The 16,122-nt window shown below is 32.2% G+C and overlaps 1 long non-coding RNA gene across 1 annotated transcript; it reads left to right on the top strand.

Moving 5' to 3' along the window:
- Window positions 1-6,652: 6,652 nt before the first annotated feature.
- On the top strand, window positions 6,653-15,733 carry LOC145822790 (uncharacterized). The gene is made up of 3 exons (XR_014364493.1): window positions 6,653-6,869; window positions 11,469-11,630; window positions 15,393-15,733. It is a non-coding gene; the product is annotated as an uncharacterized LOC145822790 (long non-coding RNA).
- The last annotated feature ends 389 nt before the right edge of the window (window positions 15,734-16,122 follow it).

Below are 16,122 nucleotides of genomic sequence, written 5' to 3'. Positions count from 1 at the left end.
AGTAAGTACAGTCTTATTGAGTAATAAGTGTAGTTTTAATGAGTTTAAAATCCATAGTGAAATGATTTTTTTTCTCTCCACAAATTCATGTGATTGGCTATGAATATGTTTTTACAAATTTAATATCTACAATATTTCGAAACATAAATGGAAGTCTACAAATTTACCACTTAACATCCATTTTACAAATTTGAGAAAGTCTCCATGTAAGAATCTATCTATGTCTTTGTCTATGTTTTATTTTAACTTATGTGATATTTTTAATTTATTAATTTTAAGGTTTTGTTGGAACAACATTTCACCTAATTAAAAAAAAAAAATCATTGAATAATAAGTGGAGTTTCGTTAAATAGTAAATCGAGTTTAATTAAGTAGTAAGTGAAATTTATAAATTAGTAAGTTAAGTTTGATGGAGTAGTAAGTAGAATATCAATGAATAGTAAGTAGAGTCTTATTAAGTAGTAAGTGGCGTACTTTAGTAATAAGCAAAATCTAATGAAATGGTAAGTAGAATCTCATTCAATAGTAAGTGAGATTTAATTGAGTAGTAAGTTGCCCAATCATTAAGTTATAGTGAGATTTAATTGAGTCGTAAATCAAGTCAAATTAAATTGCGTCTTACTAAGTACTAAGTTAAGTCTAATAAATTTTTACATTTTCACATTTTGTTTAAAATTCATATTTCTTGTGTTAGTAATTTGAAATTCATATTTCTATTTATTATTGACCAATCATTGAGTTTATGATTTACTAAGTTATTCTAACAACATTTTGCGACTCAACTTACCACTTACCAGTTTACCACTTAGTAAGTAAAGTATCAATGAGTAGTAAGTAGAGCCTGCTTATAATGGAAAATAAGGTTTAATTTAGTAGTAAGTGAAGTGTAATAAAATATTAAGTGGAAGATTATTGAGTAATATGTAAAGTCTAATGAAGTAGTAAGTGGAAGTTCATTAAATAGTAAGTACAATTTAATTAAATAATAAGTGAAATCTAATAAAATAATAAGTTGAGTCTCGTTAACTAATTGCAATATCACTTACCATTTGGTTTGATCTAATTAATTTTATTATACTTACCACAAATGGAAGACAACATTGGGCATAACAACATCGTATATGAATTACATAACGGTAGTGCTACATGTACCAATTGGTATACCAATTAGTGTACCGACATATGTTATGACATTATTACTAACCTCACTCATTATACAAATTACAAATATCCTAAGCCTCTAAAATTATGCCATATCATCTATTAGTACACTAATTAGTATACCAATTGGTGCATTTAGTATTATTCATTACATAATGATGATGATGATGATGATGATATTGACACTGGTGAGCACAACTTGGCAATCAAGAGGAATATTGTTAATTTTAATGATCTCCCAACCGAAAGAAATGTTAACTATATGGATCAACTAACTGAAAAAGATATATTTGAAATGACATTAGATTTGGTAGAAAATGAAAAAAGTTTCTACAATATGCATGTAAAGGTGAAAGGTCTTAGTATTCGAAGAGATTAGTTGTATAAGGACAAGAGTAATATGGCTATATCGAGGAGATGGATTTGCTCAAGAGAAGGGCATCAACAATCTAAATACCTTAAGGTAGAAGATCGTAAAAGAGAATCGAAATGATTAACTAGAGTTGTCATGCATCCTATAATATCAAATACAATCCAAATATTTGCAAATATGAAGTGATTGAGTTTGTTAAAGGGGCAAAACCATTCCGTGATAAGGCCTCTAGTGAAGTAATAAGTGGAAGCTCATTGAATAATAAGTGAAACTAAAGTTGAGTAGTAAGTGAAAATTGATTGAGTAGTAAGTGGAAACTCATTCTGCAGTAAGTGGAGTCTAGTGAAATAATAAATGGAAGCTTATTGAATAGTAATTGAAGTGTAATAAAATAGTAAGTGGAAACTCATTGAGTTGTAAGTGAAGTCTACTGAAGTAGTAAGTGAAACCCAAATTGAGTAGTAAGTGAAGTGTAATGAAATATTAAATGAAAGCTGATTGAGTAGTAAGTGGAGTCTATTGAGATTTAATTGATTAGTATGCGAAGTCTAATAAAATAGTAAGTGAAGACTCATTAAGTAGTAAATGTGGTTTAATTGATTAGTAAGTCAAGTCTAATGAAGGAAAATTTAAAGGATCAACAAATAGCAAGGTTTAATTAGGTAGAAACTAGAGTTTAATGAAGTGGTAAATGAAGTCTAATTGAATAGTTAGTAGAATTTAATGAAACAATAAGTCAAGTCAAATGAAATAATTAATAGAGTCTCATTGAGCTGTAAATGAGATTTAATTGAGTGATAAATCAAATCTAATTTAAAATAATAAGTAAAATTTCATTGAGTAGTTAGTAGGATTTAATTAAATAGTAAGTAAGTAGTGAATAATGAATATAGGCTACATTTGACAAAAGATCAGAAGGATATTCAGCCACCATCTAATATACAAGTCTAGCAATTAAACAATTCCTGATTTTAATGGCTTTATAAAAATGCAAATAAACAACAAAGTATGTCAAATCTATTTAATTGTTTTTTATTGGGTATAAAATAATTAAAAAAATTAAGATTGAATACATTAATTTAATTTCAGAAAATTTCTCTATTGGTCCAATCTAATTAAAAACTTACAATTCAAAGGAAAATTTAAAGGATCAACAAATTGTACATTTCGGCCAACTATTAGCTCGCAAAGAAAAAATTACACAAAAAGAAACAAAAAAAATAAAAATAAAAATTGAAATATTTAAAAATTAAAATTTTCTTTTCATTGCACAGAACAAAACAGAGTTAATTGTTAAGGAGAAATCACTAAACAGTAATAGGTGGGGAAAATAATTACCAAAGGATGTGGGATGTAATTCACATAAAAAAATTGCACCTCCAACTTTTTGTAATTATTTTATTTCATTAGGCTAAATGGTAATTTCCCCAATTGTAAATTCATTTCGCAAGAACATGCTCATTACACACATATTTATCTGAGAGTTTTTGGGGAATGATTTTCCACCGGTTATAACCGGTTAACAAGTTGAGCAATGGACCGTCCAGATTCCTTCCCTAAATCTAATGGCTAAAAATAAGTTTTACGAATGGTATACAAATACTACTTTTGGGTACCACAGTCGGACCCTGCACTTCAGTTGTTACTGGTTATTCCTGGTTGTCGAATGAGGGAAGCCCAAGGGCTGTTTGATCAAATGCTTGAGACAAATTCTCTGTTTGTTCTTCGGATGTCTTAATTTTAATTTATAACTTCTTAAAACTTAAACCCTTGAATACGTCGTTATTAGTGTATAAAAAAATTGATAATATTATAGATATTTATATAATAAGATAAATTACAAATATGTTTGAAATACGAATCGTCTACATCTCGTTCTTTGAAATTTTTAATTTCGTAATATATTTTATTAATATTTTATCAATAATTTTTAATGATATTAACAATTTATTTTAATTAATAGCTCTGATAATTTTATTTGTGTGTATGAGTACAATTTCATATTTTTAGTTAATTCTATCAAATAAAAATTCTAATAAAGATATATTTTAATTTTTTTAAATTACAAGAAGTAATCTATATTTTAAGCAAATCTCACAAGTATGTTTATAATTTATCTTATATAATAAAAAAGTTATATTACATTTTTATTTTTATTTTTAATTTATAAAACTAGCTAAATTAAAAATTCAGAGGTTATATTGCAAGTCTTAATAACTCAACTACACTCATCTTAGGCCTTGTTTGGGAGGTTGGTAATTTTAGTATGTTATTTTAGTATTTAACTGTTTTAGTAGGTTAAAATTTTTGTGTTTGTGAAGATGGTTAAATTTTTTTGAATTGAATGTGATGTTTATAAGAGAAAATATGAAATGATTATAGATTTGATATGACATTTTGTTTTATTGACTATTTTAACTTATTTTGTCCTTTTATGAATTTTAGCCTAAAAAAACAAAATTTAACCTTTGCAAACAAGGCCTTACTAACTCAACTACACTTTGATGTATATGAAGCTTATTTAACTAAACATGTTCAATTATTTATTTATTTATTTATTTATTTATTTTGAAAAAATTATGTTGACTTCCCTTAAAGTTTCAAAAAAATACATCAAGTTTGCAATTTTAGTATAATTACATTAATCTTATTTTTAATAAGCTTAAAGTGACCGAAACTAATATAGATGGTATAAAAATACAAAAATAAATATGAATAAATATACATTCCAGTATAAAGAGGGATAATAATATTATTTTTCTATTTATATGTATCACGCTCCAAGTCCCGTGACAACACCGTACATTCATCTAAGTGATCATGCAAGGTTAATAGTCAAATCAAATAAACCACCAAGATAAAATATTCAAAAGAAAACTTTAATTATCATAATATCAAAATCCATAAATAATAAACAATCCCTAATACATGAAAATGTCTAGCAAATCTGTTATTATAATCCACTAATAAAATAGTAATTCAAATTAACTTAAAATCATATTCTTTCTCTTGGCATTTCCACAAGTAAAAATTTGAGCAACTCTACTCCTCCGAATATGGTAAAATAAAAGAAGGGTAAGCTCGACTGCCCAGCAAATAACTAACTACCATTGATAGTTGAATCAAGGATATAGAAAAATGTTGATAAACAATAAATATATTTTTGCTCCAACTCAATGAATGAATGATAATAATGTAAGATGATTACATGGCTGGAAAAATAATAGAGTGTAGCAATACATTTTGATTGAAAACACAATACGATTATTCAAAGTAATTTCGTTGTTAAAATCAATGGTTTGATATTCAAATAGTTCAATGATTTGATTCACACCACAAAATATACTGGCAATAAACAACATACAAACAGTCTTTCATAATGATATAACTAAGGATGGTCACGGGACGGGTTTGCCATTCTCCGCCCCCACCCCCACCCTACCCCCACTGACAAACTCCACCCTTGCCACCGCCCCACCCCTGCCACGGATGAAATTTTTCCACCCCACCCCCGCAGATACCTGATACCCACAAATATACGACCACATTTCAAATAGTCTAAGAACCATTTAAATTCTTAGTGCACTAAATAATTTTTTTATTTTCATATATATAAACGTGAGACTTTTAAAATTATTATTTATTTATATTTAAACAAAATCATAAAATTTTAAGATTATTTTCTTATAACTAATTATATTATATATACATATATTATTAATTATATCGAGTCAGGTTTGGATCGATAGAAGCAATACCCACCCTCGCCCCACACCCGTTGCGAGTGACTAAAACATAATTCACTCCCGTACCACATATGTGTTGGAGCGGGTAAAATCTGCTCCATTCAGGCAGGTGTGGACGGGCTCTTGCGGATCAGATTTAAATGGCCATCCCTAAATATAACTAATAATATGTGAACATTTACATTATTCACATAATATGAATATTATCCAAAAATCAGAGCTTTGTGTGCATGTATTACCAAACAAAAATCATAAGCTCATTCGAAAAAAAATAAACTTACATCTCTGTGTATTTTAGAAAATGCACATAAATAATATATTCCAAAAAATGAAGTCAAGTAAAAACAGAGCATACAATCCTTTATATAAATTCAAACATAAATAAACATGCATCCTTAAACAAAACGATACTAACATTGAGAAGAAATTATGTACTCATTTTCTCCTTTTAATCAATGATTGATTTTGCATAATTAATTTTATACTTGCTCTCTCCATCGGATCAATGATTGACTTTGCACAATTATGTAAAAAAAAGAGCACAAACGATTAACACTAATGCAATACACATAGCTTTGATTTGTCACCTTCATCCCACAACAACGAAACCCTATCACAACATGAGTGAAACTGAATCAGAATCAAAAGCGTAATTAATGATAACCACCAAAACCGAAAGAAAGTAAAAAAAAAAATGTGTATATTCTTTTTGTCTATAATACATATCGACAATAGAGATAAGAGTATAACAATCAAACAAATAATATAAATAAGAAAAAAATCTCATCTAAACACCGATATTAAATAGGCTACAAATTTTCATGGACTTATTGGTTAGAACATCTCTAACTAGTTGAGGGATTTTGAAAGAAATTTAGAAAGAAAAAAGAAAAAAAAAGAAGAAGAAAAAGTAGATAAAATAAGAATAAAACACATTTCACCTAATTTCATATAAATTTATTTATTTATTTATTTTTAAGCCCCTTCCAAAATCTCCAAATAAAGCTTATCAATAAAAATCCCTTACTCTATGTTTGGATAGAGTGATTTGGTGAGGGGAAAAAAAAATGAGAAATATGTATTTCTCTTACTTATTGGGATAACTTAAATGGAGAGAAATGAAGAGAAATAAAGAAAAACGAAAAAAAACTAATTTTTTTTATAATTCTCATTTTTAATCTTTCCAAAAAAAAAAAAAAAAAAATCAATACATTCTTATAGTTTCATAATATTAATTTTATCTATATAAAAAATTATTTTAATAATATAACATAAAATATAAAATAATTAATAAAATAAAAAACATTTTAATAATATAATATAAAATAATTTCTTTTATTTTCACTTAAAACAAGCTAAAGGACTCGCTAAAGGAGGCCTGCATTTTAACCAATCACAATCCCGGTGCCCTCCAACGGGCTAGCTAAAACGTTAGCTACTTTACCATCAATCTTCCCCGCTGGCTACTTTGAAGGGCTGAATCACTCTCCAAATCCTACCGAAACCCTTCTTCCCGCGAAATTGTTACCGTTCACGTCTCTGCAACTCCATCATTCACATCTTTGCTTGCAGCTCTCTTCTTCATCAAGGTATGTATCCTTCTCAATCTATCTCTTCTTCTCCTTCCTTTCCCCTCTCTGTCTTCTGTGGTCAATGTTTGGACCAGTGAAGAAGAATAAGCTGTCTTCCTCTTCTTCTTCAGAGACTTGTTTGCACTGTTTTCGTGATCTGGGTTACTGTTCATTTTCTTCGATTCATCAGCATCGATGACCATTGGATCTTCCATTGAACCCTGACTTTGCATGTACACTCTCAAACACAACACGAATCGACGAAAAAACCGAAGAACAACAACGGATGCAGAAATTCTCCTTTCATACAAATCTAGGGTTTTCGATATTTTCCCAAGAAAATTAATGAAACAGATTTTCCGGGAAAATCGACCGTTGATCTATCCCAAGAAAACCAAAACCCAACCAGACTTCTGGGGAAGAAAGAAATTGAAGGAAATTAGAGTGACAGTAACTTGAAGTAAAGAACCCACGAAACAAAACCACCACAATTTTCCTAATATTTAATATATATACATGTGTGTGTGTGTGTGTGTGTGTGTGTGTTTTGCTTTGTTCTAAAAAAAAAAAAAAAATTTGTTAAACATATATATTTTTAAAACGTGTTAAAAAATATTATTGCAAATTTATATTAGTCAAATATTAATATTTTTGTTTTAAAAATTAGTTAAGTTAGTTTAAATGATTAGTTAAAACAAAGAGAATGATTGGCGAACACAATAGCTAAAGAGTATACTTTTTTTATATTTTAGCTAGCAAAAAGTAAAGAGTATGGTTGGAATTACTCTTCTAAAATAACTGAATAAGAAGGAGAAAAATCACAATTATTTTTTTATTTTTTTTATTTCTCACTTAGAAAAAAAAAAAAATCACAATCATTAAGGGTTGGTTTGGAAAGTGGGTTGGCTTTTTAGTTTTTTTGTCTATTTTAGCCTAGGCTAAAAAGCTTGGTTTGGGAAGGATTTTTTGGCTTTTTGATTTTTTGGCTTTTTTGACTTTTTTTGTGAGAGAAGAGTGTAATGATTATGGGTTGGATGTGATGTTTTGTTTGTTGTGGCTAAAATAGCCTATTTTATCTTTTGTGACTATTTTAGCCACAAACCATCTTTCCAAACGGACTCTAAGTAGTCATTTTCTCCTTTTCTTTTCCCAAACATAGTGTTAGTTTGTTTTTGAAGCAGACAGCGAATTTGCAGAAGAAAGGAGAAGAGGTGATGAAGGGTTTTGAAAGATTAGTGCGGCACGGTCTCAGCAGAAGATCAGATGTTTGCTCCCGAAATCGTGCTCGCTATGCCTCTACTCGCCTCTTATTCGTTTCTTCAACAACCACATCGTCTTTTTTTTTTTTTTTTTTTTTTTATCAGTAAAGAAAAATTTCATTAACAGCATGAAATTAAGGTACAGAAAGATGACATGCATCGAGAGAGATTCGGAAAGTACAAATTACCTCTACTACTGCGACTCGCATCCATACAACCAACCCCTTGGCCTCACGATTTTTTTTAAACAAACAATTAAGAAGGACTTAACTAGAAAATAAAATACATGAATCTTCACAAAATCAAACCACACAACTCAAAACCAAAAACCAACACCAAAACACCCAAGCTACTCCTGCATTCCTCACAAAATCAACAAACCACACACTACTATTCAACCCGAATATTTTATTCGCCCAAGCTGCTACACTCCCAAACTAGTATCTTTTCAACAGCCCATGACCCATGCCAGACAACACTTCTACACTCCCATGCTGCTACACACATGTTGCTGCACTCCTAAAGCACAATCTTTTATTCACCCATGCTGCTACACTCCCAATGCACGCTAGACCCACCAAACTCACATCACTTCAACAGCCCAAGACCCACCAAAGCCGAGACCCACGCCATACAATACTTCTACTTCCATGGTCGGACTCATTCTGCACGCTCTGCACCAAACTCACGCTCATTCCACACGCTCCGCACCCAGCTCCACTTCCATGGTCGGAAACTTCTTTTCTGATTCAAAAACTCCAAGCACTCATTGCAACCGAAAACACCCAAGGACGATCAAAACTCACGACCACAGACGAACAAGACCCACTGGCATCTCCACTTCCATGGTCGGACACATTTTTTCCGATCCAAACTCCGAACACACCCACTGCAGAAGCTCCGATGTTGACAGCCCAAAACATCGAACAACCGCCGAGACACCTCCATACATCTGGATGAAGTTCACCCCTCAAACTCCCACTCGAAGAGGAGTGCTCGAATGAAAACTTAGATAGATCTGGATCGACTTCAACACCCATGTTTCCCCCCAACAAAGCACCGAAGCAACTCCATAGATCTGAACCAGAGCTCATCCCTCAAACTCCCACTTGCACAGGAGTGCCCGAATGAAGATCCAAACCAGATTTGAACATCCTCTATTCCAGTCCAAAACCGACCTCCTCCTACTCTGTTATGACCCTTATTCCAAGCACCCCTGTTGAAACAAAACATACAACCCCAATGCATCTACCAAAAAAACAGATAACAAACACCAAAAATTTTAAGATCAGCAGCATACAAAACACAAATAAGTGGAAAGACATTGTGGGAATCAAGTTTATTAAAAGCAAAAACCAGCACACAAACACAAGAGAGAGCTGGGCCAGCCGACCGCCATAGCTAAAGGCGGCGGTCGGCCGGCCAAAAGTGAGGCCCAGGGGTGGAGGTTTTTAGAGAGAGAGAGGGAACCACAGCGCCTTCTTCGACTTCACAAATCCTCAAAGCTTTCTCTGGTTTAACTTCATTAAAATCCACACCTATCCCTTCATTGCACCCCTCAAAATGGGACGCATTTGGAGGTAATTTGGTTTCTTGTTATTCAGATAAACAAGAAAACGAAAAAAAATCAAAATATTGAGATGCATATATGTATATGTTTGTGTTTTTGTAAAATTTATTTATGTATTGGTAATTGATTGCTGGGTCCAAATCTATGAAAAATTTGTTATTAAGAAAAAGAAAATGAAAACCAGTCAAATTGATTTTTGACAGTTTTTAAAGCCCCAAGCATTTCCAGCTTGAAAACTCGATAGTAGATGTTGTATAGGAAGTGTTGGTGTCATCTGCAAATGAGATTTGTTGACAAGTTTGGTTTTTGATTCAGATTGTGTTGATTAAGCATAATAATGTTTCTGTTGTGGGATTGAAATTTTAGATTTTAAGTATGCCAAACTTTAATGAGTATGGAGTGGAACTTATGATGTGGAGAAGTTAGCTGTCTACAGAGTGTAGAATGTTGAAATTGTGGAGAACCCAGAAACAACGGAAGGGCTAATTGACGTTTTGTACATATTTTAATGTGGGAATTTGGTGGAATGGCCAAAAGCTTGTGAAAAAAAAGAGAAAGTTGTTTTGGTTTCCAAAGGAACTAGAGACTAATGTGCTCTTACCTCACTTTAAGTTTGCCTGGGGACAGTTCGGTGAACAGCAGGGGTGCTGGTGAGTTGTGCAAATTTGAAACCTGAATTGTCCCAAAAATATGAAACTCTCCTTGGGGAAGATATAAACATTGAAAGCGTTACATACACTAGGTGAGAAAACAAAAAAGGTCGTGCTTCTCACCTAAATAAAAGAAAATATTCTGTGTTGACAAGTAAGAAAGACGAGTACGGTTTCTCATCTATCTTGTTTGTTTGGTTACACTAGAAAAAAAGAAAGGATTTTATCTTATTTTTCCAAAATAACCTTCATCTTGTCATGATACGTGTGATTTATTTTCCTTCCTTCATAGTTTGATTTATAATTTTGTTATTATGAAAACTTGACATTCAGCTGGTTTTCTTTATCACAAAATTTTTGCCATTTTTTAGTGAGATATGGTGAGAAAGGAGAACCATGTGTTTTTAGAAGAGTTATCTTCTCACCATTTTACACAATTTTTCTCTTGAGCAACCAAACCTATGTGAGGCCTTTGGAAAGATAAAGGTGGACGTGTGAGAGGGAGTGGGGGAAATATGTATGCAATGGAATATGTATGCAATGGGGGAGGGAAGTAAGGAGCGTGACTTAGTTTTAAACTTTGCCTCTTAATCAAAATCGTATATATAATAGATAAGTGACATGAGGAAAGAAAATGTGGTATGGAAGAATTTTTTGTTAAAATAAACAAAATATATGAATTTTTTGAAGGGGCAAGGATCCTTTTGCATCTCTGATCATGTCCTGACTATTGAAATAGTTAAGGTTCAAATTCTGATTTATTTTATCTTTCTTCATTTCTTTGCAACTGAAAGGAGGTTTATTAATTAATAAAATAGTAAGGAAAAAAGAGGGAAATAAGCCATGGTATAACAATTCTAGTGATAGTATGGGGTTTGTGGGCTTTGCTAGCTGGTTAGATTATGCAACCTTAACTCTGCGTGCACCTAGGCCCTCCCTTAATTCTAGTCACGCTGACTATATATCAATAATTTTGCTCTTTCCACTTGATATTATTATTTTCTTTGGAGCGTGTAGTGATTTTTCAATTCTTGATGATAATAATAATAAAAAAAACAGTGATTACAAACTGTTGGCATACTATGGAGGAAGTGCTGATTTCTGTAGTCTTATTTTATGGCAATGTTACCTTGGGCAGGGCAGAGGAGGACCATGTTTATCCAAACACAAGCGACTCCCAATCCTTCATCCTTCATGTTCTATCCTGGGAATCCAGTCATGGAAGTTGGGAGTGCAGACTTTCCTAATGCTCATTCAGCCATGAATTCACTACTAGCAAAGGCCCTGTATGGGATTGATGGTTAGCTTGCTTTTCTTGTCTCCTGTATTGTTGTGATCAATTGGGATTCTTATTTGTCGAAACAATTACCTGCTAGTTTATGCTACCTTTTTATTGACAAATAGAATGTACCATCTTTATCTTCTATTAGTTTGGTAAAGGGAGTCTGGTTAATTTTTTGAAGTGCTGAAACTGACATTTAGGAGACAATTCCCATTTTTCATGTTTTGAAAAACAATGAAGGGTTGGTTATGCCTCTTATTATCTTTTTTTTTTTCTTAAGAGGATCAACCCTTGTATCCCCAATTTTTCTTCAAATGCCATTTTTGATGGGCATGGTGAGATTCCGTAATACATAAGTATTAATGAATTCATTTGTCTGCCCCCCCTCTACTACTGTCACCACCAAAAAAAAAGAATATTTAGTTGTATGTTATGCATGGTTCTAAATTGCGGTGTCAGAACATGTAGAGGTATTGGTCACGGTTTATCAGTATTAGGGGTATTGAACATATTGGGAATTGAGTGTCGCGGTTGTGAATTTTTTAAAACCATTAGCAACTTCTCTAAAATCAATGATATGTATTATTTGACACTTTTAGTTCTAATTTGTCACATTTTTTTATTCATTTTAAAGCATTAAAATTTCTATGGTTGATCATATGGTTGTCTCTTTAATGGTTTGATATGTAGAGTTTTTAGAGTAATTCAATTAGTTTAAATTTGAAAGTTTAAAGAATAGAAAAGAAGTCAAAACGTGCCAGTCGGCTATCCACGTAAGTAGAACATGTATTGGATGCCTTCTTCTGCATTACTATTTTAGTGGGTGCTTGTGTCCCACATCGCTAGAACATGTAAGTTTTTCTCACCAGGTTCTTCATAAAAGTAAAGCTAAGGGCTCTAAACTGAAACGTGTGGTGGAGGAACTAAAATTTACTTGGCGAGCCTAGTAGTTGTGCCCCAAAGGCCAAAAGTTAAAAGGTTAATTGTTATTATTATGAACCAACCATTATGGGTTCAAACTGACACGTCGGTATGCGAGCTTTGTTCTCATCAGTAAATGGTCTGTTCTGAATTGGACAGGATGAAAACCAATACGAACCGACCAGTTTTTTGAACCATGATGCTATTTTTGAAATTAAAGTTTAGGAAGTTTCAAAAGAGATGTAAATGCACAATTAAGAAATAAAATTTTAAAAGAAACAATATAATTTTGTACAAGGGACTTAGTGTTGTGATATGTATTGTTATATCACGCCTACATTGTTATAGGTGTTAGATTTACATAGATTAATGCAGTTCTCATTGCATTGAGACAGTGTTTTCAAATATTTTGGATTGTGTGAGTTTTAAAAAAGTTTTTTGTCAGATTTTTCATTTTGATGTGGTTCCTAAGGATAAAACCAGCTACTAACTTGGATTTGTAAATGTTGAGGATTGGCTATAACTTTGGAACTGCAATTTTGGGATGAAACTTGACAATGTTGAAACTAGTAACATATTCATAATATTTGAAACACTTATTTCTCAATGAGTTTAAGTACTCAAGGGAGGCTCTATTCACTCGAAAAGATAAAGGGAGTTGAAAACGTTGACACGCACAATTAATTATGACGGTCAAAGCGGAGGAAAAATAGTTAGTGGGTGGGAAGTGCTGGTAGGAGGGAGAGGCCACTGCTTTTTTAATTCCAATGAAGTTGAAAAACTTTGTTACGTCATGTGCAGGGGGCTTAATTGCCCAGATAAGAGGAAGGTAGCTAATTCACTTATCTAAGCTTGGAGAGTAGATGTCAGCTTCTTGCAAGAGACAAAAAATTTTAAAACATGAACAATGAGCTGGTCAGAAGCCTCTAGTGTTCTTAGTTTGTGAGCTGTGAGGTTGTGTAGTAGCTAGAGGTACAATGAGGAACATCTTAGTTATGTGGGATAGGAGACTGGGAATTGGAGGCCATGGGCGAGTTCCTTGAACTTCTTTATGTGGTGTTTGTTCGTACGGGTAGGGGGGGGGGGGGGGGCGGGGATAAGATGAGGTTAAGAGGTGAAGTCATGACAATGGAACCTCCTTGGTTAAATGATATGCTTGAATGCTCAGGAGTCACTTATCTAGTGTGATGTGTACTTTATGGTCCTGATCTGGATGGGATGTGACTTAGGATGGAATATCGATTTTGTAATCAAATTACATTAATTAATCGAAAAAATTAGGAAGTGGAGGAGGGAGTAAGAGGTTAAAATCTAAGATGAGTTAAGTTTTGACAAGACAAAAGCATCAAACACAGGTCATAATACTTGTAGAAATGTTTTGCTACATAAAAAGAATTACATTGTATTGGACGTCTAATAGTTGAAAGAAAATTTTCTCTAAAAGTACCTTAAATTTTTAAGTGATATAAACAAGCCTACCTCTATCGTACCATATTTTAGAGTATGTGGCATACCATACTCCCATTCCCGTTCCATGTACTGGACGATCTACATTCCGGGTAACATATATCATCCATGACTTGGGTGACTGATTGTTCAATCTGCATTTGTGGAAAGAAATGGAAAGATTAATGTTGGATCTGTATGTGTTGTTACTTTTTTGTTCTCTCAAATATTATCTTGTATTAATGTAAGATTAATGTATATGACTTCTGATTTTTTTCCCTGAATAATATCTGTTTGTATGATTTCTAGATGACTGTTTCTTGTTGTGCATAACTGGTTCTAGATGATTTTTGATCTTAACTTCAGCATTTATGATTTGGGGAATTTCAAATTTGGTCTTTTCTAACGCCAACTCTGTAAATTTCTTCAAATGTTAACATTCTTACAGCTTTGGTTTTATTTTGTAAAGAAAACCTTCAACACCACCATTATTGATACTTATCACACCAAAAAAAAAAAAAAAACCACCATTATTGATAGTCTGTAATAGGATAACCAATATAATTCTTGATTGATTATTACATTCCATTTTGATTTTGTTGTGAATATACTAGTAATAGTCAGCCTGGCCGGACAATTTTGCATGAAACATGCAAACAATTTTGTCAATGCTATGCTTGTGACTAAAACATGATGCATAAATGCTGACAAAAGGCAAATAGTAGAAAATTCCTTGCATGTTTCTTGGTAAGGTGTTGCTATTATTTGACTAAAATCTTTGGTGTGCCCTTGCCAGTGGCCACTCTCTTGTGACTGAAGAATATGTTTCTTTTCCAGTTACTAGTAGAGTAGCTTTTGGGGAAGACATACCTATGGCTTTAAGGAAACTCTTAGCCAAACTATTGCATTATTCTCTTGCTACCTTACTCAAATGGTTAAAGTACATCCAGTATATGTATGTATATATATATTTTCTGTACGAGAAGTGAACTAACTAAGTGATTAATATCAGTCCTGGAAAACACTAAATTAAGATAGTATTTTTTAAAAAGATATGAGTTCTGGAGTCCCCTTTGCTTTGTTTTTCCTTCCATATGTTGAAGCCTTGCTCTAATAATTTTCTCTGTTTTCCATCTTTCCATTGTTTTAATTGCTGGGAATTCTGATAAAAATTCTGTTTGTTTTATTTGCTATTTCACTCGATTAGATCTCAAGTTTGAGACTCGAGTTTTCATTTCTTTTACAGCTGGTTCATATTCTCAGTCTTGTGCCTTTATGTTGTTTATGTTACATTAGCAAGTTCACATTGGTGATTTCAATTCATTTGTGTTGGGTGGACTATCAAATTTTGAATTAAACAACGGTTTCTCTGATCTTCCAATTTACTTCGTCTTACTGGAACTTCCCGTGCAGGTTAAAGCGGTGGAGCAGGAACTTGATGATGAAGATGAAGCAGCAACATTACCCGGTTAGATCGAGTTATTGAATATTTTCTCTTGTTTTATGAGCTACTTCCAGATATATAATGAGCTTGATGACTACAAGTAACCCGCCTTCAGAAAAGTGAGCGGAGTTTATTAATCAGCGCACTCTGTTCTGTCAAAAAATAAGCGGCTTCCTGTATTTATTTTGGCAAATTTTACCAAATCATTTGAGTATAAGCTAATTGCAAGTTTATTTCATGAGGGTATTTCTTGTGACTTTGAATTGAGTTATTTATTTATGGGCATTTATTCATAAATCTTTCTTTATTACTTACGTTCTACTCAATTGTCTTAAATTTCAATAAGTTCATGTGTGACATAATTATCAAAATACCCTAATAATAATATTCACGTTGATAGTATGGATGTTTTGTGGTGTGAATGTTCACACTGTCAATGCAGATCACTAAGTTGCTAAGCATTCAAAAAATAGTTGTAAGGGTAAAATTATTCATAAAACACTTTCAATATGAGAATTAAGATTTGGTGAATCAATTGTCTAAATAATAAGACTTATTGAAATTCGAGAATATATTATGGATTAATGGGATATAAGTATTTGAAAAAAGATTTCTTAATAAATTCTCTTTATTTATTGATTTTTTTTTTGGATAGGGAATTGGTATCCAAGTTTGTCTGGAATTGTATAGTAATTTTTG

This window comes from Camellia sinensis, chromosome 3, assembly GCF_055761805.1.
Source record: "Camellia sinensis isolate YWXY chromosome 3, ASM5576180v1, whole genome shotgun sequence".
In the NCBI taxonomy this organism is placed as follows: Eukaryota; Viridiplantae; Streptophyta; class Magnoliopsida; order Ericales; family Theaceae; genus Camellia; species Camellia sinensis.
Note: the sequence above shows the minus strand (reverse complement) of the source record. Positions and strands in the feature narration are given on the sequence as shown.